We start from the raw sequence: 27,765 nt of genomic DNA, 5'->3' as shown, positions 1-27,765 counted from the left end.
AACCATAAAACAAAATTAGATAATAATTGATCCTCACAATTTAAGAACTACATTAGCCGGTGAAGTGCAGGAACGGTGAATTAAAATACTGTACTGTCAAACGTAAAAAAAATCATCGCTTTGCTTGTGTAAATCTCACGCTGCCAACAGCCAATGTTACGAGCGCGAGCGCTGTCATGGTGCGCGCGTCCGCGGTGGGTTGGGTGGAGCTATGAGGGCGCGCGGCCGCGGTGGGTTGGGTGGAGCTATGAGGGCGCGCGGCCGCGGTGGGTTGGGCAAACCTCCCCGAGTGCGCGCGGCCGCGGAGACTTGGGCGGAGCGGTGTACACGGGAGTGAAGAGCTTCTGACGTTGCACACCTGCTCGCGAGCTTTGTGATGAGAGTTTCGAGCCAAGATCGAACCGCGGAGCGAGACTGATCCTAACTGACAGGCAGCGGCACCGTGTCTCCTGAATGTGGAGGTGGGCAGTTCGGGCACAGTGAGCTGCCAGCGCTCAACTTAGACCCGGCGGCTGCTATCCTTTTACTTTCCGAGTCTGTGGTCAAGGTACAGCCGGAGGAGGCGGAGAGGGTGCGCGCGCAAGCATCTTGTCAATATTTGCAGGGAGTCGGCAGTATTGGGAAGGGCTGAAATATGTGAGAAAAAGCAAAGCTTGGGTGGTACTCTCTCCACCTGGCGACTAGTACAGCCTAGAAAACGTAGTGGAGCTGGTCACTCATATAGTGCTCAGGAATCGTAGGGGAGTAACACAGGTGAAGGAATGTCTGAGAACTGTTTGTAAATCCAGAATAGATCTTTATCCTAAAATAGTAAGCAAGATGTACGTCAATCCGAAATCAGGACAAATTATTTTATACTTGATTGTTGCCTAGTAGTCTCTGCTCAGTTTGCACCTAAGAGTGATCACAGAGAAGCAAAACAGCCTGCCTGTGCCCATGTGATATGGCAGCGGGCAAGACTGCCAAGATATTATTGAATTAGGTTTGTTTATTTTATGACAATCAGTTAATGGGGAGTGTGTTCATTTGCACAAGAATATTGTGGGAGTTACAAGTGGTAGTCGAAGATGTTAGTATGTTAACTAGCTTTCATTTGTAAGGTTTTGAAACTGAGAGCTAGTAGACTCACAGCCTAAACAGGCCCTTCGGCCCAATGCATCCATGCCAATCAGGTTTCTAAATTGCACAAGGCCTATTTGCTAGCGTTTGACCCATATCTGTCTAAAACCGCAGATGGTATGCAAGTCCATTTGCAAATTGTTCCTGATGGACAGTTAGCCAATTAACTGTGGTGAATGTTAAGCAAATTAATGAACACTCACTGGAGTGTCAGAAGCTGAGGGGTGATCTTATAGAGTTTTAAAAATAATGAGGGGCATGGATAGGATAAATAGACAAGGTCTTTTCCTTGGGATGGAAGTACAGGGCATAGATTTAGGGTGAGAGGGCAAAAGTTTAAAAGGGACCTAACGGACAACTCTTTCATGCAGAGAGTGATCTGTGTATGGAATGAACTGCCAGAGGAAGTGGTGGATGCTGGTACAATTACAAGATGTAAAAGGAACCTGGATGGGTATATGAATAGGAAAGGATTAGTGAGGTATGGGCCAAATGCTGGCCAATAGGACTAGACTAGGTCAGGGTATCTGGTCGGCAAGGATGAGTTGGACCAAAGCGTCTGTTTCTGTGCTGTACGTCTGTATGACTATGTAATTGTACATTTGACTAACAGTCCCAAATATGATTGAAAATGAGTAGGTAGTGGGAAAGTGATGAATTTAAATATTAGTCATTGTTAGGGTAAAGGTACTCCAGAAACTATTGGAGTTTAAAAACTGAAGAGTCCCCAAGACCAGTTAGTCTGTAAACTAGAGTCATAAAAGAAATGTTGCCAAAGGTACTACATACATTAGTTTTAGTCTTCCAAAATTCCTTAAATTCTTGAAGGATCTGGTCAGAAAATACATTACACCTTTATTCAAGAAAGTAAGGGAAACAAGGTGGGAAACTGTAAACCGGTTTGACGACCACTTGTCATAAGGGAGGTTCTAGAATTCATTTTTAAGGCAACATATTGTGGCAATTGCCACAAAATAAGAATATATCTAATATTGTAAGAGGTTGCACATTATCACAAATATAGAATTAAACAGCTAATAGTAAGCAGAATCTAGGAATAACTGGATCATTTTGGAATGATAAGCTGTAAATAGTAAAGCACTGCAGAATTTGGGTCCTCAACTATTTACAATTTATGAGGAGAAAGTGAGGACTGCAGATGCTGGTGATCAGAGCTGAAAATGTGTTGCTGGAAAAGGGCTTATGCCCGAAGAAGGGCTAATGCCGGAAACGTCGATTCTCCTGTTCCTTGAATGCTGCCTGACCTGCTGCGTTTTTCCAGCAACACATTTTCAGCTATTTACAATTTATGTCAATGTTTGGCTGAGGGAGCCAAAAAGTAACATAACTAAATTTGCTGAAGACATCAAGATAGTTCGGATGATAAATTGTCAGGAGGAGATAGAGAGTATCCAAAGGATTATAGATTCAGTAAGCAAATAGTAGGTGATAAATAATAATTGGTAAATGTGTTTTTGTCTGTTTTGACTGAAAGATTAGAAAAAAATACCAGTTAAGCGGGGAGAGGTTACAGGACTCATTGTATAGGGCAATTTAGGAGTCCTTGTGCATGAATTGCAAAATGTTAGTTTGTAGGTACAGCAAGTGATTAGGAAGGCAGATGAAATGTTGGCATTTATTGCAAGGCATATGAAATATAAGAGTGAAGAAGTTTCACTGCAACTGCATGTTTTCTTGGTGAGAATGTATCTGCAGTACTGCATATATTTGTGTTGTCTTATTCAGAAGAAGGCTGTAATTACTTTAAAATTAGCTCAAAAAGTTCACTCCACTTATTTCGGGGATGAAGAGCTCTCCTTGTGAAGCAAGGTTGAGTAGATTAGGCCCATATCCTTTGGATTTTCGAATGAGAAGTGATTTTATTGAAACACAAGGTCTTGAAAGGGCAAGATTGGATGGATGACATGAGAATGTTTGTGGGACAGATGCAATAAGGAGCTGTGGTGAGAGATTTTGGGGTGCTCCTTAATGTTAATTGTAAAACATAAGTTAATTATAGACTTTGAGTTTTGAAAGAGTCTAAAAGTGTGGCACTGGAAAAGCAGAGCAGGTCAAGCAGTGTCCAAGGAGCAGGAGAATCGATGTTTCAGGCATAAGCCCTATCTAAATTTCACTACTCCTGTTTACTAACAAGACTCAGTCCAGCAACAACTATTTTTGTATTTTACAGAATTATTTGTCACAACAAGAACAAAAACATACTTAATAAAAGCAGTGACTTTCAGCCTATCCAAGATAGTATACCAGTTTGTGACACTGGTTTGACTGGCCATGGGTCTCCTGTTCTGTTTACTGAAGTTCTTCTGTCTTCATATTTCCTTGTGTATTAAACCACTGAAAGCCAAGTTTTATTAACCCATCATAAAAAACAAAAGAATCGCAGATAGAGTCATAGAGATGTACAGCATGGAAACAGACCCTTCAGTCCAACCTTTCCATGCCAACCAGATATCCCAACCCAATCTAGTCCCACCTGTCAGCACCCTGCCCATATCCCTCCAAACCCTTCCTATTCATATACCCATCCAAATGCCTCTTAAATGTTGCAAATGTACCAGCTATGACACCAAAATTGGAGGTGTAGTGGACAGCGAGGAGAGTTACCTCAGATTACAACAGGATCTGGACCAGATGGGCCAATGGGTTAAGAAGTGGCAGATGGAGTTTAATTCCGATAAATGCGAGGTGCTGCTTTTTGGGAAGGCAAATCTTAGCAGAACTTATACACTTAATGGTAAGGTCCTATGGAGTGTTGCTGAACAAAGAGACCTTGGAGTGCAGGTTCATAGCTCCTTGAAAGTGGAGTCGCAGGTAGATAGAGTAGCGAAGAAGGCGTTTAGTATGCTTTCCTTTGTTGGTCAGAGTATTGAGTGCAGGAGTTGGGAGGTCATGTTGTGGATGCTACAAATTGGAAACAAAAACAGAAATTGTTAGAAAAGCTCAGGAGATCTGGCAGAATCTGTGGGGAGAAATCAGAGTTCACACTTTGGGTTCAGTGACCCTACCTCAGAACTGATGGTAGCTAGGAAGATGTCAGTTTATATGCAAAAGGTAGGGTGGGGAGAGGGGTAAGGACTAAATGATAGGTAGGGATAGAGCCCAAAGAGAGAGAAGAATTGTTGAACAGACAAGAGTCGATAACAATCTGGAGAGTGTATGATTATTAATTGGGACTGTTAGTGACTCGCAATGGTTTGTGTGTAATAGCAGACTCTGCATTTAAAGCATGTTTGATGTGTGGGAGTTAGTAAGGATATGGGTGAGCTCAAGCTCCTAAGCTATGGAGATATAGAGTCTGGAAAGCTGCAGAAAATGAGGTGCTGTTCTTCCAGCTTGGCCAGGGAACGGGGTGGTGTGTTGAAATGGCAGGTTCAGCACCCCATTTCCTGCAGCCTTTTGGACTCCGTATTGAGTTCAATGACTTTAGGGCTTGAGTCCTCCCATGCCCTTACCCCAACCCCCACAAGCCAGGACTTGTTATCATACAGTCTGCTAATACACACAATCCATTGTTAGCCACCATTAATAGCTATTCACCCTACCAGCTAGATCGTCATCCACTCCTTTGTCTGTTTAACTGTTCTTACCTTTTGTGTTCAATTTCCACCTGTTAGTTACTCTTACCCCTCACCCTACCTTCTGCATATAAACCAACATTTTCCTAGCTACCATCAGTTCTGAGAAAGGGTCACTGGACTTCATAGAATCATAGAATCCCTACTGTGTGGAAACAGGCCCCTTTTAGCCAACAAGTCCACAGTGATACTCTGAAGAATGTCCCACCCCAACCTATTCCCCTAGCCTATTACTCAACATTTACCCCGGAGTAATGCACCTAACCTACACATCCCTGAACACTATGGACAATTTAGCATGGCCAATTCAGCAACCTGCATATCTTTAGATTGTGGGAGGAAACCGAAGCACCCAGAGGAAATCTGCGCAGACAAGGGGAGAATGTGCAAACTCCACAGAGACCATTGCCCAAGGATAGAATCAAACTTTGGTCCCTGGTGCTGTGAGGCAGCAGTGCTAACCACTGAGCCACCATGCCGACTTGAAACGTTAACTCTAATTTCTCTCCACAGATGCTGCCAAACCCGCTGAGCTTTTCCAACAAGTTCTGTTTTTGATTGTATTAACCCTTGCTAGCTTTCATCTCCTTGTATGATCAGAGATATCATGAAATCTAATTGACTTATTAATTCCTGATCAATCCTTAGCCGAATAATATTTCTCTAAATCTTGATTTTTAAAAAATTGACAGTCTTAGTTACATCAGTTACAGGTGAGGTGCCGGAAGACTGGAGGTTGGTTAATGTGATGCCACTGTTTAAGAAGGGTGGTAAGGACAAGCCAGGGAACTATAGACCAGTGAGCCTGACGTCGGTGGTGGGCAAGTTGTTGGAGGAAATCCTGAGGGCAGGATGTACACGTATTTGGAAAGGTAAGGACTGATTAGGGATAGTCAACATGGCTTTGTGCGTGGGAAATCACGTCTTGCAAACTTGATTGAGGTTTTTGAAGAAGTAATAAAGAGGATTGATGAGGGCAGAGTGGTCGATGTGATATATATGGATCACGTTCAGTAAGGCATTTGACAAGGTTCCCATGGGAGATTGGTTAGTAAGGTCAGATCTCATGGAATACAGGGAGAACTAGCCATTTGGATACAGAACTGGCTCAAAGGTAGAAGATGGAGGGTTGTTCTTCAGAATGGAGGCCTGTGACCAGTGGAGTACTACAAGGTTTGGTGTTGGGTCCTCTACTTTTCATCATTTTATAGAAATGATTTGGATGTGAGCATAAGAGGTATAGTTAGGAAATTTGCAGATGACACCAAAATTGGAGGTATGGTGGATAGCAAAAAAGGTTTCCTTGGATTACAATAGGATCTTGATCAGATGGGCCAATGGGCTGAGGAGTGGCAGATGGAATTTAATTTAGATAAATGCGAGGTGCTGCATTTTGGGAAAGCAAATTTTAGCAGGACTTATACACTTAATGGCAATGACCTAGGGGAGTGTTGTTGAACAGAGAGACCTTGGGTGTGCAGGTTCATAGCTCCTTGAAAGTGGAGTCACAGGTAGGATAGTGAAGAAGGTATTTGGTATGCTTTCCTTTATTGGTTAGAGTACTGAGTACTGGATTTGGGAGGTCATGTTGCGGCTGTACAGGACATTGGTTAGGCCACTGTTGGAATATTGCGTGTAGTTCTGGTCTTCTTCCTATTGGAAAGATGTTGTGAAACTTGAAAGGGTTCAGAAAGCATTTGCAAGGTTGGAGGATTTGAGCTATAGGGAGAGATTGAATAGGCTGGGGCTGTTCTCCCTGGAGTATCAGAGGCTGAGGGATGACCTTACAGAAGTATATAAAATCATGAGGGGCATGGATAGGATAAATAGACAAAGTCTTTTCCCTGGGGTGGGGGAGTCCAGAATTAGAGGGCATAGGTTTAGGGTGAGAGGGGAAAGATATAAAAGAGACCGAAGGGTCAACGTTTTCACGCAGAGGGTCATATGTGTATGGAATGAGCTGCCAGAGGAAGTGGTGGAGGCTAGTACAATTGCAACATTTAAAAGACATCTGGATGGTATATGAATAGTACGGGTTTAGAGGGATATGGGCCGAGTGCTGGCAGGTGGGACTAGGTTGGGTTGGGATAACTGGTCGACATGGACAGGTTGGACGAAAGGGTCTGTTTCTGTGCTGTACATCTCTGTGACTCTATGACTTCCTGATATTGCCTCACTCATTCTTTAACATGACAATAAGACATATGAACAAATGTAGGCAATTCGGCCTATTGAGTATACCTCACCATTCGATGAGATCATGGATGAACTGATAATCCTTGACTTTATTTTTCCTGCTAATGCCCCCTTCCTTTGATTCCATTATTGATTAGAAGTCTGTTTATCTCAGACATGCCTCTATGGTAAAGAACTCCATAAATTAATTACTCTCAGAAGAAATTGCTCCTTATGTCCTAGCCAGGCAACCCATACCTTGAGATTATGCCTCTGATCCTCGATTCTCACTCAAGTGGAAACCACTTCTCTTCCATATCTACCCTTTAATAATCTCGTGTGTTACAGCAATGTCACCTCTCATTCTTCTGAACTCCAGTCAATACAGAGCCAACATACTCAGTCTGTTGTAAGAAAATCCCCCCCCAGCCAAGAGACTGCCTCCAATGCCTGCACAATCTTTCTTTCAGTATTGGGCCAAGAAAGACACTCTGCATCATTGTCACTTCTAAGCAAGGTAAGGATATTATCATAAGACCATTAGACACAGGGAAGAAATTAGGCCATTCAGCCCACTGACTCTGCTCCGCCATTCAATCGTGGCTGATAAGTTTCTCAACACCATTCTCCCGCTTTCTCCCCATAACGCTTGATAACCTTGATACACAGGAATCTATCTATCTCAGTCTTAAATATACTCAATGGCCTGGCCTCCACAGCCTTCTATGGTAGTGAATTCCATAGATTCACCACCCTCCGGCTGAAGAAGTTTCTCCTTATCTCTATTCTAAAGGGTCTTCCCTTTACTCTAAGGCTGTGGCCTTGGGTCCTAGTGTCTCCTAAAAATGGAAACATCTTCCAACCATGTACTCTGTCCAGGCCATTCAGTACACTGTATGCCTCAATTAGATTCCCCCCCCCCCCCCACCATCCTTCTAAACTCCATTGAGTATAAACCCAGAGTCTTCAAATGTTCTTCATATGTGAAGCTTTTCATTCTTGGGATCATCCTCACGAACCTCCTCTGAACACGCTCCCGGGCCAGAACATCCTTCCTGAAATATGGGGCCCAAAACTGCATACAATACTCCAAATATGGTCTGACCGAACCTTATACAGTGTCAGAAGTACATCTCTGTTTTTATGTTCAAGTCCTCTCAAAATAAATGCCGTCATTGCATAACTACTGACTCAACCTGCAAGTTTACCTTGAGAAATCCTGGACTAGAACTCCCAAGTCTCTTTGCACTTCAGACTTGTAAATTTTCTCCCCATTTAGAAAATAGTCCATGCCTGTATTCTTCCTACCAAAGTGTATGACCTCTCACTTTCCCACATTGTACTTCATCTGTCACTTCTTTGCCCAATCTCCTAATCTGTCCAAAGCCTTCTGCAGCCTCTCTGCTACCTGTCCCTCTACCTAGCTTTTTATTATCTGCAAACTTAGCCAGAATGTCCTCAGTTCCTTCATCTAGAAAGTGACAAGTTGTGGTCCCAACATTGAGCCTTGCAGAACACCATTTGTCAGCGGTTGTCATCCGGAAAAGGACCCTTTTTTCTCTGATCTATGCTTTCAGCCAGACAGCCAGGCTTCTATCCATGCTAGCACCTTGCCACTGACACCTAGGGCCCTTATCTTACTCAGTAGCCTTCTGTGTGGCACCTTGTCGAAGGCCTCTTGAAGTCCAAGTAGATAACATCCATTGGCTCTCCTTGGTCTAACCTGCCCATTAATTCCTCAAAGAATTCTAACAGACTTGTCAGGCATGATTTTCCATTGATGAAACTATGCTGATTTTGCCCTATCTTACTATACACTTGCAAGTATTCGGAAATCTCATCCTTCACAATGGATTCCAGGAGCAAGGTTGGGCTAATTTGTCTGTAATTTTCCATCTTTTGCCATACTTACTTTTTAGACTGGGATGTCATGTTGGAGATTTTCCAGTTCTCTGGGGCCCTCACTGATTTCTACCGATTCCTGAAAGATGCCCGCTAACGCTTCCGCTATCTCTTCAGCTATCTCCGTTAGAACTCTGGGATGTCATCCATCTAGTCTTTATCTACCTTCAGGCCATTCGGTTTTTCTAGCACCACCTCCTTGGTGATGGCCACCGTACTCAGCTCTGCCCCCTCACTCTTCCAACATGAAGACTGATGCAAACTAATTATTCAGTTCCTCAGCCATTTCCTTGTACCCGATTAGGAGAGTGGGCAAAGAAGTGACAGATGGAGTACAACGTGGGAAAGTGTGAGGTCATACACTTTGGTAGGAAGAATACAGGCATGGACTATTTTCTAAATGCGGCCCAATGTCCACTTCTGTCTCTCTTTTGCCTTTTATATATCTAAAGAAACTCTTACAGTCTTCCTTTATATTACTGGCTAACTTACCCTCATATTTAATCTTCTCCCTTCTTATTTCTTTTTGTTGCCCTCTGCTGGTCTTTGTAAGCTTTCCAATCCTCTGGTTTCCCACTGCCCTTCGCAGTTTTCTCTTTTTTGCTTTTATGTTATCCCTGACTTCCCTTGTCAGCTATGGTTGCCTCGTCCTCCCTGTACTATGCTTCTTTTTCCTCTGGATGAATCTCTGCTGTGTTTCCTGAATTACCCCCAGAAACTTCTGCCATTGCTGTTCCACTGTCTTTCCTGCTGGGCTCCTCTCCCAGTCAGTTCTCCCCAGCTGCACACTCATGCCTCTGTAGTTGCCTTTATTCAGCTGTAATACAGTTACTTCTGATTCTATCATCTCCCTCTCAAATTGCAGAATAAATTCCATCATATTATGATCACTGCCTCCTAAGAGTTCCTTCACATTAAGCTCCCTTAGCAAGTCTGCCTCATTGCACCACACTAAATCCGTATTGCCTGTTCCCTAGTGGGCTCCACCACAAGCCATGCCATAGATATTCCACAAATTCCTTTTCTTACAATCCACTACCAACATTATTTTCCCAGTCCACTTGCATATTGAAATCCCCCATAATAACTGTGACTTGGCTTTCCTACACATCTTTTCTGTCTCCTGGTATATCTTACACCTGATTACTATTTGTACATAACTCCAACTTTTTTTTTTGCCTTTTGTGGTCCTAAATTCTACCTACACAAGTTAGATTAGATTAGATTCCCTACAGTGTGGAAACAGGCCCATTGGCCCGACCAGTCTACACTGACCCTCCGAAAGTAACCCACTCAGACCCAATTCCCTCTGACTAATGCACTGAATACTATAGGCAATTTAGCATGGCCAATTCACCTGACCTGCACAGACACGAGGAGAATGTTCAAACTCCACACAGACTGTCGTCTGAGGCTGGAATCGAACCTGGGACTCTGGCGCTGTGAGGCAGCAGTGCTAACCACTGAGCCACCAAGCTGCCCAGATGCCACACCATCTAACCCTACTTCAAATTTAAAGGACAATGTTAAATAATGTGAAGGTTATTGGTAAATTAGCTGATTGGACAGATTTGAAAGAACAGCTTATAATCTCATTTAAAAAAGCAAGATTAAGTAGAGTATGAGAGAAAGCTAGCTAGTAATATAAAACCTATTTATGCAAAAATTTGAAGAAGCTAAAAAGGAACAAAGTTAGTATTGGTGATCGGGAGAGCACCTCTGAGATTGTTGATGGAAAATCAGGAAAAGGCGGAGACATTGAGCAGGTATTTTGTCAGTCTTCACCACTGACGACTTGGAAAACTTCCCAAAGACGCTTCACAATCACAAGATAAAGAGAAGGGAGGAATTTAAAGCAGTCATTGTCGCCAAGAAAATGGTACTGGGGAAACTACTTATGTCTCAAGTCCCCATGACTGTTTGGCCTGTTTCTTACAATCCTAAAATATGGCTATAGAGGTAGTGGAGGTATTGATTATAATTTTCCAAAGTTCATTAAATTTTTGAAGGGTCCTAGTGAATTTAGTAATGAATAACATCAAACAATTGTTCAAGAAAGGAGGGAGCCAGAAAGTGGAAAACCATAGGCTAGCTAATATGAAATCTGTCTTGGAAGATTACTGGAATTCATTCTTAAGGAGGTTGCAGCAGGATAATTGTAGACAGCAGAGTTTTATGAAAGGCAAATCATGTTTAACTAATTTACTTGTATGTTTTTTGAGTAAATAACAACCAAAGTGGAGCAAAGGAAACCTGTCATAGTCATACGGCGTGGAAACAGATCCTTCAGTCCGACATGTTCATGCCAAACAAGTTTCCCAAAGCAAACTACTCCCATTTGTCTCCATTTGACCCATATCCCTCTAGACCTTTCCTATTCTTGAACCTGTCCAAATGATTTTAAATATTTTCATTGTATACCCGCCTCTACTTCTTCCTCCACTATTTTTTAAAAATGTTGCCCCTCGTCCTTTACAAATCTTTTTCCTCTCACCTTAAAACATACGTCCCTTACTTTTGAACTTCCCCACCCTAGGGAAAAGACCGTTACTATTCCAAAAATAGTGTTTAAGTTGGTACCATGTCATAATCTGCTGCAAGAAATAAGAGCTCTTGGTGTAAGGAAAAGCATGCAACTATGAATAATGAAAGTGGACATGAGATTTTTCTCAGTTTGACAAGATGTAGCAAATAGAGTGCCACATTGTTGTGGTCTTCACTATTCTATAACAATGACTTTGCTCTGGAGACCAAAAGTACGTTAACAGACACTGGAAGTAAGCTGTCAAGTGGAGGTAGTGTCTGCAAATAAAAATAGACAAGTGAGTGGGCACAAATATGGCAGCATTATGTGACGAAATGTAAATTTGTCCACTTTGGTGTGAGGAATGGAAAAGAATTATACTATTTAATTGCACAGCTTGCAGAACACTGGGTTAGAAAGGGATTTGGGTGTTCTGGTACATGAATCACAAAAACATTATTGTGCAGGTACTGCATATTATTAGAAAGATAAATGTTATGCTTGTGTTTTTGAAAAGAATGTAATGTAAGAGTGGGGAAATTTTACTGCAGCTATACAGGATCTTGATGAGATCATATCTGGAGTACTATGGGCAATTTTGATTGTTTGATTTGAATAAGGGTATAATTGTGTTGGCGAAAACCCAGAGAGATCAATTTGACTGATTCCTGGAAAAAAGAGCTTAGGTTAAAAGTAGATTAGGCTGGGTATTTAACCATTACGATTTACAAGAATGGGAGGTGATCTTCTTGAAATACAATGTTCTGAGGGACTTGGCAGCTAGATTCTAAATGGATGTTTTCCTTTTAGGAGAAATGGAACTGAAGGAATAAAACAAAGTACAGTAGATAGCCAGAAGAAACTGTTTACGCACAAGACATAACCCTTCCAAGGTAGATAATGAGATGTCTGTTGTCTCTGAAAGTCACTGGTGTTTAGATTTCTCTTCCCCAGAGAACAGAGGAGACTGAATCATTACGTTTATTTACAGCTAGGCTGGATTTTTGGTCGACAAAGGAGTGTAGTGTTTTGGGTGGTGACAGGAAAATGGAATTGAAACCGCAGTCGGATCAGTCGTTATCTTTCTAAATGGCAAAGCAGGCTCGAGTTGTCTAACTGTCTTCAGATTATTTCCGTTTAGTGAAGAGATTCCTACTCATCATAGTTCTAAATGGGTGACTTTTTCTTTTGAAATTACAGCCACTATTCTAGCCTTGTCTATCAGGAAAAATGTCCTTTAAGCAGTCACTTTCCAAATCCTTTAAGAATTTCTGTTTCAGTTAGGTGACAGTTTGTCCTAAGTTCTGAACATTCCCTCATCCCAGAAATGAGTTCACTGAATCTTTTCTTTCTCTCTCTCTCTCTCTCTCTCTCTCTTTCTTTCTCTCTCTCTCTCTCTCTCTCTCTCTTTCTCTCTCTCTCTCTCTTTCTCTCTCTCTTTTTCTTCCTTTTTCACTTTCTTTCTTCCTTCCTTCTGTTCTCTCTCTCTCTCATAGAGTCATAGAGATGTACAGCATGGAAACAGACCCTTCGGTCCAACCCATCCATGCCAACCAAATATCCCAATCCAATCTAGTCCCACCTGCCAGCACGCGGCCCATATCCCTCCAAACCCTTCCTATTCATATACCCATCCAAGTGCCTCTTAAATGTTTCCGTTGTACCAGCCTCCACCACTTCTTCTGGCAGCTCATTCCATACACATACCACCCTCTGCGTGAAAAAGTTGTCCCTTAGGTCTTTTTTATATCTTTCCCCTCTCACCGTAAACCTATGCCCTCTAGTTCTGGACTCCCCCACCCCAGGGAAAAGACTTTGCCTATTTACCCTATCCATGCCCCTCATAATTTTTGTAAACCTCTATAAGGTCACCCCTCAGCCTCGGACGCTCCAGGGAAAACAGCCCCAGCATGTTCAGCCTCTCCCTATAGCTCAAATCCTCCGGCCCTGGCAACATTCTTGTAAATCTTTTCTGAACCCTTTCAAGTTTCACAACATCTTTCCAATAGGAAGGAGACCAGAACTGCACACAATATTCCAACAGTGACCTAACCAATGTCCTGTACAGCCATAACATGACCTCCCAACTCCTGTACTCAATACTCTGACCAATAAAGGAAAGCATACCAAACGCCTTCTTCACTGTCCTATCTATCTGCGACTCCACTTTCAAGGAGCTATGAACCTGCACTCCAAGGTCTCTTTGATCAGCAGCACTCCCTAGGACCTTACCATTAGGTGGATAAGTCCTGCTAAGATTTGATTTCCCAAAAAGCAGCACCTTGCATTTATCTGAATTAAACTCCATCTACCTCTTCTCAGCCATTGGCCCATCTGGTCCCGATCCTGTTGTAATCTGAGGTAACCCTCTTCGCTGTCAATGACACCTCCAATTTTAGTGTCATCTGCAAACTTACTAACTGTACCCCTTATGCTCGCATCCAAATCATTTATGTAAATGACAAAAAGTAGAGGACCTAGCACCGATCCTTGTGGCACTCCACTGGTCACAGGCCTCCAGTCTGGAAAACAACCCTCCACCACCACCACCCTCTGTCTTCTACCTTTGAGCCAGTTCTGTATCCAAATGGCTAGTTCTCCCTGTATTTCATGAGATCTAAGCTTGCTAATCAGCCTCCCATGGGGAACCTTGTCGACCGCCTTACTGAAGTCCATATAGATCGCGTCTACCTCTCTGCCCTCATCAATCCTCTTTGTTACTTCAAAAAACTCAGTCAAGTTTGTGAGACATGATTTCTCACGCACAAAGCCATGTTGACTATCCCTAATCAGTCCTTGCCTTTCCAAATACGTGCACATCCTGTCCCTCAGGATTCCCTCCAACAACTTGCCCATCACTGAGGTCTGGCTCCCTTCCGTTCTCTCTCTTTTTCTTCCTTCTGTTCTCTCTCTCACTTCCTTCATTCCATTCTCTCTCTTCCACCCTTCCGTTCTCTCTCTCTTCCTTCCACCCTTCTGTTCTCTCTTTCTTCCTCCCTTCCTTCCATTCTCTCTCTCTCCCTTCCTTCCATTCTCTCTCTCTCCCTTCTTTCCATTCTCTCTCTCCCTTCCTTCCATTCTCTCTCTCCCTTCCTTCCTTTCTCTCTCCCTTCCTTCCGTTTTCTCTCTCTCTCTCTCTCTCTCTCCCTTCCTTCCGTTCTCTGCCTCTCCCTCTGCCTCTCCCTCTGCCTCTGCCTCTCCCTCCCTTCCGTTCTCTCTCACGATCTTCTTCTCGCTATCTTCCTTCATCTCTCGCTCTCTTCCTCCCTCTCTCTCTCGCCCGCTCCCCCTCCCTGTCACTCTGTCTCTCTGGTTTGCGCTCTGTCTGTCTGTCTCTTTTTCTCTTTCGCGGTCTTTTTCTCTTTCCCTCTGTCTCCCTCTGTCTCCCTCTGTCTCCCTCTGTCTCCCTCTGTCTCCCTCTGTCTCCCTCTGTCTCCCTCTGTCTCCCTCTGCGCTTGCCCGCCCTGGCTCTCTCTTTCCCATCTTTCGCCCCCCTCTCTCCCACCCACTGGCCTCCCTCTTCCCCCACGCTTTTCCCGCCACGCTTCTTCCCCCCCCCCCCCCCCCCCCCCCCCCCACCTCTCTCTCCATCTTCGTCTCCTTCCCAAAATATGTCCTTTCTCTCCCCCGCCCCCCCCCACCTCTTTTTTTTTGCGACTGCACAATTGTATTCCTTACTATTCATTCAGATGGGGTCCTCACCTACTCCTTTACAATTTGTTTTTCCACCTGTTGTGGAAGGCTGTGTCCCCTCGCTCAAGACACTTGTAACAGCACTTTTAAGTCCAGCTTCTTGATCTTTTCCTTCCATTCACCATAAAGCAGCATTCAATTTGGTTCAAACACTTCTAGGGTTTCAGGCTTGACTGCATCTAACTGGCTTCTCTATACATCACTACTTCTGAAATATATCAACTGCTGTCAGCACCCACCTGTATTTCCAAACCCCACACATTTAATTAATTTGCTTAACTTTCTGACTATGCTAAGAATCATACTCGAGCAGTTTAAGATTATCAGCTAGTCCCACAATGTGGCTCACTTATGCTTGCTAGCTGTTCTATATATTCATAGACAGGGACTTGACTTCCACAAACAAAAAGAATATTTTTAGATACTGTGCCTTTTTTGAACCTAAAAAGAAAGTTATTGGTAATATTAGTACCAGATAGATTCTCCATGGCAATACTGTGACCAGTCAAAATTAGCTTGATCTAGCCGTACTTTTCTCTCATGCAGTGTACATTGTTTTGAAGAAGCTCTGGAAAAGAATCATATCAGACTTGAAACCTTAATTCTGATTCTCTCTCCACAGATGCTACCAGACCTGCTGAGTTTCTCCAGCATTTCCATTTTTGTTTCAGATTACCAGCATATGCAGCATTTTGTTTTTATTTCAGTATAAATTCTTGTTCCCAATTGAAATTTAGCATTCTTGCACCTGTTCTGATGAGTGTAGGATAAACTGTTCAAAACATGTCTCTTTCATTTGAAACAATACATTTGGGCAGAAGCAAATATTCTTGAGTAATGTAACTCCTCTAACAAGCTTTTGGCTACTTCATATCTATTCTCCTAATTTTTCCTGATTTCCCAGAGCTTTTGCTGAAGACTCTCTATGCATTACTTTGTCAAATATCTTCCAGAAGGCTTAAAAAGACTATGTACTATACTGTTCCAAGTGGGATATTATTACCTCAAATAAGTCAAGTACATTGCTCAGACATGATTTGTGCTTCTAAATCTATGTTGGTTATGGTTAATTGAGTTATTTGTGCTTTTGATTAATTTTTATTGTACATGGCATAGAGATAATACTAATCTGACATTTTCTTATGAATATAGACACTTTATTCTGTTTATTTCCAGTTCATTGGTAGATCCCATATGTCCATAGTTATCAAGTCCTTACAAATCTCCAGTCTGCTCCAGTGGCTGAGTGTGGGTGGCACGGTGGCTCAGAGGTTAGCATTGCTACCTCACAGCACCAGGGACCCGGGTTCAATTCCAGCCACTGGCAACTGTTTGTGTGGAGTTTGCACATTCTCCCCGTGTCTGCGTGGGTTTCCTCCGGGTGTTCTGGTTTCCTCCCACAGTCGAAAGATGTGCAGGTTAAATGAACTGGCCATGCTAAATTACTCATGTACATAACACCATGGGCAAATGTAGGAGATTGGGTCTGGGTGGGTTGCTCTTCGGAGGGTCGGTGTGGACTTGTTGGGCTGAAGGGCCTGTTTCCACACTGCAGGGAACCTAATCTATTTCGGTAATCTTGAATAAGTACCATCTGTATCTGGTAATTTGTTCAGAGTCTTTCTTGCCGTTTTGTGACTTGCATTTAACTTATGTCAAATGTTGAAATTAGATGAAGGGCTCTGGCCCGAAATGTCGATTGTCCTGCTCCTCAGATGCTGCCTGACCTGCTGTGCTTTTCCAGCACCACACTAACCCTGACTCTAATCTCCAGCTGAGATAGGGAACAGAATTTACAAGGATGAGGATAAGAAAATATACGGGGTAAAAACAAGGCCTGCAGATGCTGGAAACTAGAGTTTAGATTAGAGTGGTGCTGGAAAGGTACAGCAGATCAGGCAGCATCCGAGCAGGAAAATCTATTCCTGATGAAGGGCTCTGGCCCGAAACGTCGAATTTCCTGTTCCTTGGATGCTGCCTGACCTGCTGTGCTTTAACCAGCAACACATTTTCAGCTCTGATCTCCAGCATCTGCAGACCTCACTTTTTACTCTAATCTCCAGCAGCTGTCTTATGCCAAACATTGTCCATTTTACTTTGTTTACCTCTTTAGAGTGGGAAAGTTCCTTGTCATCTCAGTGCATACTTGCAGGAAGAAGTCATTCCCAAACTATTCTATTTCGTTCTCTGATTCCGTTCCATCGTTTATAGTTTCAAACTCTTATCAAATTTGACCTTTATCATTGTGCTGAATTTTTAAAAAATGTTTTTAGTGGTCTATATCCTCATTAATTTGGATGTATATTTTCTTAGTCTAGATTAGAGTGGTGCTAGAAAAACACAGCAGGTCAGGCAGCATCCGAGGAGCAGGAAAATCGACGTTTCGGGCAAAATTGCAGAGATCACTTTTCTTTGTTGTTTTGCTTTTAATTCAGCAAACCATTTGTTTAAATTGAGCTATTGGTTTGCAATATATATTTCTCCTGCATGATCAGTATTATGCTTTAAATAGTATATTACATATCCTTTACCCAAATGTGTGAAATAAATTCCAAGTTGTTTACTTTGGGTGTTTTTTTAGAACATCAGCCGCGAGTGGAACAAGCAATTACTTAAGATCTTTTTGATCAGAGACTAGTTCCAAAGTGCAACACTCCCTCAGTACTACACTCCCTTGTTTCTTGATAAGTTGGACTTGAACCTAGAATGTTGAATTTGAGGTAAGAGTGTTACCATGTAAGCATTTTTTTCCACTTATGACAGCTGCATGATCCCTTTGGAAAGCATGATAAACAGTTACAAACAAAAACTTTGTTTTAAATTACTCCTGACTGTGTGTGAAATTAAAACTTTCTTTATTCGAAAGACACATTAAATATAAATCTTAAGAATAGATCTGTTTTACTTTTCAGAAAATAAGCCTTCTCATTGTTCTGTCTCCATGTCTCAGTTGCTAGGCAATTCTGTATAGTGCCCATATAACTTGTTTTTCCCCTTTATTCATTCATTCCAATGCTGTTGTATCTGGCTAACACTCAGCATAGCTCTTGTGACATAAGAAATTCAGCATGTGGGCAACTGTGGATCAAACTTGTATCCTATTATTCCATGTGGCAGCATGACCTTGACTACATTATATTTATTTTTGAGATCAGTTTTAAAAATAGACCTCAATTTTTCCTCAAAATCTCCTCAAATGCTATGCGTGCATTTTTCAGTTGTCGAAACGTCAATCACTCATTCTGGCCAGTGCTCAGCTGGAAGGATGTACAGGCTTTGGAGAGGTTACAAAAGAGGTTTATCATGATGTTGCCTAGATTAAAGTGTAATAACTACCAGGAGAAGTTGGGTTTATTGAACTGTTTTGCTAGTGTGGGAGGAGAAAGTGAGGACTGCAGATGCTGGAGATCAGAGCTGAAAATGTGTTGCTGGAAAAGCGCAACAGGTCAGGCAGCATCCAAGGAGAAGGAGAATCGACGTGGGTGTGGGAGGCTGAGAGGTAACCTGCTGGAAGTATATAAACTTGAGAGGGGGCATGGATAGGGTGGATAGTTTGTCTTTTTTCCTTGCAGGCTGGAAATGTCAAATATTGAGAGGCCTGGATTTAAAGTGAGTGGGCGGGGGGGGGCGGGGATATTTAAAGGAGATGTGCGAGGCAAGTTTTTTTTTATTTAGACAGTGGTAGGTGTCTGAAACACACTGCTAGGGGAGGTGGTAGAAGCAGATATGCTAGCAATGTTTATGTGATGTTTAGAAAGATGAATAAGCAGGCATAGAGGGATGTGAACCGTATGCAGACAGCTGGCCTCATCATTGGCACAGACATGGTGTGCTGAAGGGCCTGTCCCTATGCTTTACTATTATATGTACGTGCCCAGTAGTCTGAGAAAGCTGACTCAAAACAAAATTGTAAAATACAGAAGAAAATATTTCAACCTCAGGACATCCTAAAATACTATATATATTTTTAAAAATTCTGTTTTGAACCACAGGCAAATGTGTAAACAAATGTAGAAGCAAATTTACTAACTAACACACCTGCCATTAATCAGAAATCATGTTTAAGTTGTCCTGTGCAGCATTTGTTGAGGTGCTGTCTTTTTGGATAAAATGTTGAATCAAGTCCCACTTTCTGTTTCTGGTAGTTATAACAATTCTGATGTGGTTCTGGTCCTTTAAGCCTCCAAACCAGTAATTCATCTCGTTTGCTATTTAGGAATCTGGTTGGTTGTAAACTTCCATGTTTATGTATATAAATGTCTGTGGTTGTTTCTCCACTATTTTACTATTTTGTTTTTGTTTTGTTTTGTTTTGAGTCAAGTTTCTCAGACTACTTTGTGTTTACAGTCAGTTGTGCTCTAACACAGTAGTTCCGTTCTCATGCAGCCCTGTCTTTTTTTTAAAAAATTGCATAACAACAGCACCATTTTAAACTAATAGGATTGGAATCACGTTAAAACCAATACACGCTTTAAAAGTTTGTGCATTAGAAACAGTATCCCCAGTTTGGCAGTCGCATTATACTGAATTCACGTGCTATCGCAGAACAACCTGTACAGATAAAGGAAGTCATAATATTCTGCATTGGTGATTACCCAGAATTGGAACTCTGGCAGTGGAAATTGTTTCACTCTTGCAGCTAAGGGGAGCAATTTTATGACACACTCTATGAAGATGGTATCCAGGATGAAGGCTTTTCAAATGTTTACTGCCATTGTAACTGTCCCAATTCTCTAATCCTGTGCACACCTAACTCCCATCCTGCCAATAGGTTGGTGTGGTTGCCTGCACAGAGGGAGAAGGGAATGGAGCATACTTCATAGAGAAAGGTGCAGTATACTGGCACAATAAACTTCAAATAGTATGCTTTTCCATCTCTTTTTCAGATTTGACTATTACCACAGCACAGAAACAGACCCTTTGTTCTAACTTTGTCCATGGCAACCAGACATCTCAATCTGACCTAGTCCCTAGACCCAGGCCCATATCCTTCTAAACCCTTCCTATTTATGTACTATTCCAGCCTTTGAAATGTGATAATTGTGCCAGCCTCCACCACTCTCTCTTGCAGCTTGTTCCATACATCCATCACTCTCTGCATGAAAAAGCTGCCTCTCAGGTCCCTTTTAAATCTTTCCCCTTTTACCTTAGATTTATGCCTTCTGGTTTTGAACCCCCAACCCTATGAATAAGACCTTGTCTATTCACCCTATTAGTGTCCCTCATGATTTTAGAAACCTCCATAATGTCATCCCTCGGTCTCTGTGCTTCAGGGGAAAAATTCCATCTCCCCCATAACTCATACTTTCCAGTCCCTGGCATCATCCTTGTAAAGCTCAAGTTTAACAACATTCTTCCCATAGAATGGCAACCAGAATTGTACGCAGTATTCTAAAAGTGACCTCACCAGTGTCAAAGTTTAATACAGCACAGGACTAAGTCTTTGGTCCTGCAAATCTGCGCCGACACATTTCACCTACCATACCAAAACTCTCTTCTCACAGTGGATCCATATCCCGCTATTCCCTTTCTATTCATGCATTCGCCCAGGTGCTTCTCAAATGCTGCTATTGTGTCTGCTTCCACAACCACCTCAGGTAGCATGCTCCAGCCACCTGTGTATCTGTTCTAAATGTACGAGTAAAAAATGAGGTCTGCAGATGCTGGAGATCACAGCTGCAAATGTGTTGCTGGTCAAAGCACAGCAGGTTAGGCAGCATCTCAGGAATAGAGAATTCGACGTTTCGAGCATAAGCCCTTCATCAGGAATAAGAGAGAGAGAGCCAAGCCGGCTGAGATAAAAGGTAGGGAGGAGGGACTAGGGGGAGGGGCGATGGAGGTGGGATAGGTGGAAGGAGGTCAAGGTGAGGGTGATAGGCCGGAGTGGGGTGGGGGCGGAGAGGTCAGGAAGAGGATTGCAGGTTAGGAGGGCGGTGCTGAGTTGAGGGAACCGACTGAGACAAGGTGGGGGGAGGGGATGCTTTGACCAGCAACACATTTGCAGCTGGTATCTGTTCTAAATCCCCAGCATCACCCCACCTTGGACCTGTATACCCTAGTAATTGACCCCTCCAACCTGGGAAAAAGCCTCCTACTTTCCACTCTGCCCACGTCCTGTGCAGCTGCAACATGATATCCCAACACCAATACTCAATGTTCCAACTAATGGTTAAAAAATGCACAATACCAGGTCATCGTCCAACAGGCTTATTTGTAAGTACAAGCTTTCGGAGCACTGCTGCTGCTTCAGGCTGCTAGTCAGACTCGTTACTTGATGAAACTAGTGGGGTGAGTTATTCTCTTGAATTACTGCAATCCATGTGCTCTAGGTAGACCCACAATGCTGTTAGGGAGGGAATTCCAGGATTTTGATCCTGTACCATCAAAAGATGGTAATTTATTTACAAGTCAGGACAGGGAGATGCATGTAGAGGAACTTGCAGGTGGTGGTGTTCCCATATATCTGCTACACGTCCTTCTAGATGGAAGTGGTTATGGATTTGGAAGGTATTGTGTAAGGAGCCTTGGTGACTATCAGTGTGGTTTGTATATGGTGCACAAAGCTGCTACTGAGGGTTGATGGTGGAAGGAATGGATGTTGTGGATGTGGTGCCTGTCAAACATGCTGCTTTGTCCTGTTAGCTGTCAAGTTCCTTTAGTGTTGTTGGAGCTGCTCTCATCCAGGCAAATAGGGAGTACAGGTATTTCTGATATAACACAATGGTTGCATTCCTGTGCAACCTCGAGCTATAGAAAATAGCACTATAGAAAATCGCTGTACCTGTGCAGTAGAAAGTTTGCATAATCCAAATAACATCCACTGTTCCGTTAATCGCATTATAGCTAATTTGCGTTGACAAAACGTGAGTTGTACCAGAAATAACTGTACTCCATCACACTCCCAGCTGGTGCCTTCAGTGTGGTGGACAGGCTGTGCAGATTTAGGTGGAGAGTTACACGCTACAGGATACCTAGCCTCTGATCTGCTATTGTAGCCATTGTTACTTATGTGGCTCTCCCAGTTAAGTTTCTGGTCAATGGTAAACCCAGGATGTTGTTTGTGGAGGACTCAGTGACAGTAATGCCCTTCAATGTCAAGAGGCATTGGTGAGATGGTCATTATCTGGCAGTTGTGTGATGCAAATGTTACTTGCCACTTTTCAACCCAGCCTGAACCTTGTCCAGGTGCTGCTGCATTTCGATGTGAGCTGCTTCAGCATCTGAGGAGTCATTAATGGTGCTGAACATTGCACAATCATTGATCATCCCCACTTCTGACCTTGATGATTGTCACACTGTCAATTCATAGTTTCAACTCGTGGAAATTATGTTAGCCTGTTTGCACAATCCCTGGATAACAAGAAACACAAGAGAATTGTTTCAATATTGGAAACAGATTGGAAAAACAGCAAGAACAGGGCATCAGTCTTTGTTTCTTCTGAAAAAAAGGACTTCGGAAAAGCCCAGCTCACTGTCATGTCCATGTAACGATTTAAATCTTGCCCCAGAATACAGTCCCACCTTTGCAAATGTAGCTCGTGATCCTGCCAGAAGCAGACTTATTTTAGCATTTTGATCCAAGCACTGGTAGTAAAGTCAAAAAGCAGGCTAGTTTTAGTAACTGAAGGCAAGTGACGCTCAATTCTGGCCAACTCACCTAGTGCAGGTGAATCGTATAAATAACGTCGGAGTTGGTTAGAATCTGAAAAGGAGACCCACATATGAAGGCAGAAGGCATGGCTGAGTTACTAAATGAGTACATTGCATCACTCTTTATCAAGGAAGGAAATGTTGCTGAAGTCCACGTGCATGAGAGGTGGTTAGATATAATTTGGTTGAGTATTTTGATCAGCTGGAGAAGGGTCAATAGGAGCATGTGGTGTTAATGGATTTCCAAACAATATTTGATATAGTACCCTAAAATTGGCATGCTAGTAAAATTAAAACACGTACGAATTGTGCATGCTTGAATTTTAAATTGGCTGAAAGGCAGAGTAGTGAACAATGGTTTCTAGACTGATGAAGACACGCAGTCGGGTTATCTGAGGGTACAAGGGCCACTGCTTTCTGTGATAAAAGTTAATGTAGTTCTTCCCAAATGTTTTCCCAGTGTGAAGATGTTCTAATATCTCTGACTTGGTGAGAGCCCAAATCCCATGAATGGTTAAACATTTATTGTGTCTTTTAGTTATAGAGTCATGGAGGTCTGCAGCATGGAAACAAGCCTTTTAGCCCAATTTGCCCATGCTGTCCAGTTTTCACTATTAAATTCATCCCATTTTCCTGCATTTGATCCATATCCATCCATACTTATCCCATCCATGTAACTGTGTAAGTGTTTCTTTAAAGGGCAAATTCGTATCACTTCCACCATTACCGCTGGCAGCCCGTTCCACACACTCATCACCCTCTGTGTGAAAAGAATTGCCCCTCTGGACCCTTTTGTATCTTCTCCCCTCTCACCTTAAACCTGTGCCCTCGACTTTTAGATTCCCCTACTATGTCAGCTACCTAACTTATCTACATCTGTCATGATTTTATAGATTGGAAAAGAGGTTATGAAACTTGAAAGGGTTTAGAAAATATTTACAAGGATGTTGCCAGGGTTGGAGGATTTGAGCTATAGGGAGAGGTGAACAGGCTGGGGCTGTTTTCCCTGGAGCGTCGGAGGCTGAGGGGTGACCTTATAGAGGTTTACAAAATTATGAGGGGCATGGATAGGGTAAATAGGCAAAGTCTTTTCCCTGAGATCGGGGAGTCCAGAACTAGAAGGCATAGGTTTAGGGTGAGAGGGGAAATATATGAAGGAGACCTAAGGGGCAACTTTTTCACGCAGAGGGTGGTACATATATGGAATGAGCTGCCAGAGGAAGTGATGGAGGCTGGTACAATTGCAACATTTAAAAGGCATTTGGATGGATATATGAAAAGGAAGGGTTGGAGGGATATGGGCTAGGTGCTGGCAGGTTGGACTAGATAGGGTTGGGATATCTGGTTGGCATGGACGGGTTGGACCGAAGGGTCTGCTTCCATGCTGTACATCTCTATGACTCTATCTGCATAAGGTCACCCATTAATCTTCTCTGCTCCAGAGAAAAAAGTCCCAGTCTATCCAACCTCGTAAGCTCAAATCTATAAGACCAGGTAGCATCCTAGTAAATGTTTTCTGGCCTCTTTCTAATTTAATAATATTCTTCTGTATTCGGGTGACCAGAATTGGAAGCAGTACTCCAAATGTGACCTCACCAATGTCTTTTAGAAGTGTAACATGACCTCCTAACTCCTGCACCAACGAAGGCAAGCATTTACCACCCTGTCTACCTGTGACTCCATTTTCAAAGAGCTAAGAACCTGTACCCTTAGATCTCTTTATCCTATAACAGTTCTCAAGGCCCTACCATTGAGTCTGTAAGTCCTGCCCTGGTTTGACCCACTAAAATGCAAAACCTTGCATTTATCTAAACTAAACTTGTCTTTGAGAAGGTTGTGGTAAGCTGTCTTTTTGAACTGCTGTAGTCTGTTTGTTATGGGTGCACCACAAAATCATTAGGGAGGGAGTTGGAGGATTTTGACCCAGCAGAATTGAAGAAATGGTAATTTATTTTCAAGTCTAGATCATCAGTGGTTTCAAGGTTAACTTGAAGGTCATGGCATCCTTGTATATCTTTGGCTCTTGTCCTTATAAGTGGAAGTGATCATGGGTTTGGAAGGTACTGTCCAAGGAACCTTGGTGTATTTCTGCATTGCTGAAAATGTGTTGCTGGAAAAACGCAGCAGGTCAGGCAGCATCCAAGGAACAGGAAATTCGAAGAAGGGCTTATGCCCGAAACGTCGAATTTCCTGTTTCTTGGATGCTGCCTGACCTGCTGCGCTTTTCCAGCAACACATTTTCAGCTCATCTCCAGCATCTGCAGACCTCACTTTCTCCTCGTATTTCTGCATTGCACCTTGTAGATAATACACACTGCTGCAACTGAGCATCAGGGTAAGTGTGGTGCCAGTCAGGTGGGCTACTTTATCCTGACATTGTTGAGCTTCTTGAGTTTTGTCGGAGCTGCACTAAATCATGCAGTTGGGGGATGTTGAATTGCACCCCTGACTTGTAGAGCAAGCTTTGGGAGTCTGGAGGTGAGTTGCAAGACTTCTAGTCTTTAACCTGTTCTTGTAGCCCGAGTACTTTTATAGGACTGATCCAATTCAGTTTCTGGTCAAGCATAACTTGGGGGTGTTGATAGTGAGGGACTCATTGGTGATACCATTGAATGTCAAGGGGTGATCGTTAGATACCCTCTTTTTGGAGATGCTCATTGTCTAGCATTTGTATGACGTGTGTACTGTCTTACTTGCCGTTTGTCAGTTCAAGCCTGGGTATTGTTCAAACCCAGTTGCATTTGAGCATGAACTGTCTCTGTATCTGAGGAGTCACAAATGGAGTTGTGCATTGAACATGTCCCTGCTTCTGACATTATGGAGGGAATATCATAGAGGAAGTAGCTGAAAATGGTTGGGCTAAGGAAATTATCCTGAGGAACTCCTGAAGAAATGTCATGAAGTTGAGATGACTGAGTTTCAGCCACCACAATGATCTTTTGTGCCAGGTATGACGCCAATTAGTGGAGGTATTCTCCTGATTCCCACTGACTCCAGTTTAGGTTGCGCTCCTTGATGCTGAATTCTATCAACTGTGGCCTTCATGTCAAGGGCAGTGACTCTCACCTCATGTCTTTTATCCATGATTGAATCAAGGCTGTATTGAGGTCAGGAACTGAGTGGTCCTAAACTGAGTGCCACTGAGCAGGTTATTACTGCGCAAATGTTGATGATGGCACTGTTGATCACACCTTCCATCACTTTACTGATCGATAATAAACTGTGACAGTAATTGGCTGAGTTCGATTTATCCTGCTTTGTGTATAATGGACATGAATGCCCTTGACTTTGAGAGCCTAAATTATGGATGGTTGTTCAGTGGTGGGGAATTGTTGATTAGGGCGGTGTAGTTGTTGACTATGGGGGAAGGGGATGATTAAGTTGTCGGCTATTGCCCCGAAAAAAAAAGCAAAAGTAATACCTTTTTGCTGGCTGCAGCTGTAGTTATGGTCAAGCCTCAGAAAGTTAGCAATAAAGCCTCATCTTGGGAAAGAAAATAGCCCAGAAAGGTTGAAAGGGACCTTGCAGCCATCAAAATCTAGTCTGAGGTCTGTGATTTCTGTTGCCACCTTGGAATTTGCAACTCTTAGTTTAGGGACATCCATATAAAAGACTTGAGTTGAGAGTATAGTGCTGGAAAAGCATAGCAGGTCAGGCAGCATCCGAGGAGCAGGAGAATTGGCATTTTGGGCAAAAGCTCTTCATCAGGATGTTCAAACTTACTGATGACACAAAATGTGGAAGTGTTGTGAACACTGAGGAAGTTGTCGAGATTTCAAGGGGTGATAAATTGGCAGAATGGGCTAATATGTTGGAGATTAAATTTAACATGATTTCATCTCAATTAAAGGGCACAATTCTGAAAGGGCTGGAGGAGCAGGAAGACCAGGGTATATAAGCACAAATGAAAAGCTACAAGTTGAGTAAATGATTAAAAGCCCCGTTGGGATCCTGGATAATAAAGCATAAGTACAAAAGGCTAGAAGGTGGCAATGACCTGTTATAAAACACTTAATTGGAATTTTGAGTTGAATAGAAATGATATTAAGACCTTCAAGTGAATGGAGAACAGATGCGCAAGAATAGTTCTAAATGGGACGCAATTTACATTTAGAGTAGTTTTTTTTGTTGGTGCAGACTAGATGGACCTAAGGGCTCCTTCTGTACTACAAAATCTGTTAGAGTTCAGTTACCTGGATAGATTAGAGAATCTGGGATTAATCTTAAAGCAGAGATGATTGAGAAGAGATTGTAGAGGTGCTTAAAAGTGAGACATCTGGGCAGAGTAGATAGGGAGAAACTATTCTGCAGCCTTAAAGTGATTAGCAAAAGAAGCAAGGGAGTAATTGGAAAAGAAATCATATGCATTAAGTTATTTAAAAAGCATAGCCTGAAAGGCTTGTGGAGCCACATTCAAAAGGAAATTGGATGAACAAATTTGTCAGATTCTTAAAAAAATTTTGGGAATGAGATGTGCTGAATTTCTGTTGCAGGGAGCTATCATGGACTCAACGGTTCAACTGGTCTCCAAATATACGGTAACCATTCTGTGACTCTAACTTTATACAGAAGGCTACATACTGTGATTCGTTCATTTCTGAAGAGTTATGATAACAGTGTAGTTCTCATCTCTGGTCCAGCTTGGCTTGGGTGTTTTTCATCATATTGAATGTATGTCTCCTACATTACTCCTCATGACTGGCCTTTTGAAGCCCTTATAGTTGACTATCTCCCAGATCCCCAGTTATTTGCTTTCCAAGATCTCAACCAATCTGTTCTCCGTGTCTGCTCAGCAATGGAAACCTGCGGCCCCACTGATAACCCAGTTTAAGACATCAAAGTTGGTGAACTTTTGCTTACATTGAGACTGTGCATTGATCCTGCAGGTTTGGAAAGGGAGAAATAAAACACTCTTTCCCCTCTCCTGATGCCAGAAATGCAATATTTGTACGCTTTCTTCAAGAATGCAATAAATCAGGGCTGTGGAACTATCAAGGTGTTTCCCATTTTGTCCACAGAGGGACAAGGCCTGACATTTATTCTACCAAGTCACCTACCTCTTGTGGTGAGGATAACTTCCCAGAGGTGTAATGTGGCGTCTGACTT

General features: G+C 42.6%; 1 protein-coding gene across 3 annotated transcripts in view; it reads left to right on the top strand.

The window, feature by feature from the left end:
• Positions 1–328: 328 nt before the first annotated feature.
• The window catches only part of LOC132815728 (tyrosine-protein phosphatase non-receptor type 3-like), a 215,342-nt gene continuing 187,905 nt past the window's right edge, over positions 329–27,765 (top strand). The window contains exon 1 of one of the 3 annotated variants that reach the window (XM_060824825.1): positions 329–461. The gene's annotated coding sequence lies outside the window, so the exon portion shown is untranslated. The other 2 variants (XM_060824826.1, XM_060824827.1) reach the window with 2 other exon arrangements.

This window comes from Hemiscyllium ocellatum, chromosome 5, assembly GCF_020745735.1.
Source record: "Hemiscyllium ocellatum isolate sHemOce1 chromosome 5, sHemOce1.pat.X.cur, whole genome shotgun sequence".
NCBI classification, from domain to species: Eukaryota; Metazoa; Chordata; class Chondrichthyes; order Orectolobiformes; family Hemiscylliidae; genus Hemiscyllium; species Hemiscyllium ocellatum.
The sequence above is the reverse complement of the archived record's forward strand: the minus strand, read 5'-3'. Positions and strand labels throughout refer to the sequence as shown.